This window comes from Mastomys coucha, unplaced genomic scaffold (genome assembly GCF_008632895.1).
Source record: "Mastomys coucha isolate ucsf_1 unplaced genomic scaffold, UCSF_Mcou_1 pScaffold23, whole genome shotgun sequence".
NCBI classification, from domain to species: domain Eukaryota; kingdom Metazoa; phylum Chordata; class Mammalia; order Rodentia; family Muridae; genus Mastomys; species Mastomys coucha.
Window position 1 is genome coordinate 102,341,694 of NW_022196906.1, and position 2,303 is coordinate 102,343,996.

At 41.5% G+C, this 2,303-nt stretch overlaps 1 protein-coding gene across 7 annotated transcripts in view; it reads right to left on the minus strand.

The window, feature by feature from the left end:
- Window positions 1-2,303, minus strand: part of Arih2 (ariadne RBR E3 ubiquitin protein ligase 2) — a 53,561-nt gene that overhangs the window by 42,300 nt on the left and 8,958 nt on the right. The gene's annotated exons all lie outside the window — the stretch shown is intronic.

Here is a 2,303-nt window from a genome sequence, read left to right on the forward strand (position 1 = left end):
AGACACATTCTCTCCATTATTTGGCTCTAACTATAATGGAAATCTTTTTTTTAAAAACATTTATTTATTATTATATGTAAATATATATAAGTAGCAGTCTTCAGACATACCAGAAGAGGGTGTCAGATCTTTTTTTTTTCCCCGCCCCTTTGGTTTTATCAAGACAGGGTTTCTCTGTGTGTCCCTGGCTGTCCTGGAACTCACTCTGTAGACGAGGCTGGCCTTAAACTCAGAAATCCGCCTGTCTCTGCCTCCCAAGTGCTGGGATTAAAGGTGTGCTCCACCACCACCTGGCTAGATCTCTTTACTGATGGTTGTGAGCCACTATGTGGTTGCTGGGACTTGAACTCAGGACCTTCAGAAGAGAAGTCAGTGCTCTTAACTGCTGAGCCATCTCTCCAGCCCCTATAATGGAAATCTTATAGGCCAGGCTGACCTCACACTCACAGAGATCAGCTTGCCACCATGCCCAGAGCAATTTTTCTTTAAATATTATTACATGATCGCTAAAAAATACTTATGCATACAAGATGTTCTTCCTTCCATTTTTACAATGAAGAGTTCCAGCAGTCTCTCACAACAACCAGTCTAGTGTCTAACTATCTATAGTTGTCACTTTCTTTCTTTTCCTTTTTTTTTTGGTTTTTGGTTTTTTTCGAGACAGGGTTTCTCCGTGTAGCCTTGGCTGTCCTGGAACTCACTCTGTAGACCAGGCTGGCCTCGAACTCAGAAATCTGCCTGTCTCTGCCTCCCAAGTGATGAGATTAAGGGCATGTGCCACCACTGCCCTGCTATAATTGTCACTTAGTAACAGATGTTTCCTTTGTTCTCTCTCCTCAGCTCTACCAACCTGTCTAGTATCTGACTGTCTAGTTGTCACTCAGTACAGATATTATCTTTGTTCTCTCTCCTAGCTCTTGGTTAGGTTTTCATGGCATCTCATTTTTGCAGCACAAGGAATAGAATCCAGATTCCTGTGCATGGTAAACAGGAGCTCTAATAATGAATTCTATCTTCAAAGAAAGAGGGTGGATAGAGGGTTAACTACAAGGTTCTCACTATGTAGACTGGCTGGCCTTAAACTTTTGATTCTTTGTAATTGGTTTTCTTTCTTTCTTTCCTTTTCTTTTTTTTTTTTTTTTTTTTTTTTTTTTTTTTTTTTGGTTTTCCCAGACGGGGTTTCTCTGTGTAGCCCTGGCTGTCCTGGAACTCACTCTGTAGCCCACGCTGGCCTTGACCTCAGAAATCTGCCAGCCTCTGCCTTCCAAGTACTGGGATTAAAGGCATGCGCCACCACTGCCAAGCTTTTGGGTTTTTTTGTTTTGTTTTGTTTGTTTTGGCCCACCTTCCACTCTTGGAAAAAGCTATCTTACTACTAGATTCTGTCAGAACATGTATAAAGTCACACTCTGACACCAGGCCCTGCTCTAACTGAAGCCCAGTATGTCAAAGACCTCACATTTTAGGCTGGGGATTTGACTCACTAGATAAAAGGCACTTGCCTTTCAGCCTGAGGATCTAGTTTGGTCTCTGTGACCCACATGGTAGGAGAGTAGTCTATTAGACTTCCTCTAATAGTCCTTTGACCTCCACAGGCACCGACCCTATGGCATGCCTGCACACAAGAAAATAAATGTAATTTTTTGAGATAGGTCTCACTATACAGACCTGGATGAACTAGAAATCAATCTGTAGACCAGACTGGCCTGGAACTTACAAACATCAGCCTGTCTCTGACTTCCAAGTGCTTGATCAAAAATATCCATCACCATGCCTGCCCATGCAAACAAAAAAAATAAAATAAAGATCCCAAATTCCAAAATATTTAAAACATTTTTTTAAACCTTAGGCTTTATCAAAAGCTAATCTTTTGTTTCTGTTGTCTTTTTTTTTAAATTGCAGCTCAACTTGACAAGTAAAGCAGATATTTAGCTTTTGTTCACAGAAAGCTGTTCATGAGGCTCATTTTAAATTACACATCTAAGTTTTTCTATGAGCCAAGCAGTATCTAAGTCATAGGAAACACGTATATATGTCTCAGAATAGTGCAGACAACGATGAAGACACTGTCACAGTCATGGTAAGGACACGGTCACCACACCCAGCACCTCTTCCTTATTCTTGCTCCCTCCCCCACTATTGTAGAATACTGTTTTGTTCCCTGTTGTCTCATGAATCCCAAGCTGGCCTCTACCTAGTCTCCTCCACCCCTCAAAGCTGCAGTCACGGGTGATACCAAACCAGTTCCCTTCTTTAGTATTGCTACCTCTCTCCAACTTTTTACCTTGTTTTAGAACCACTTG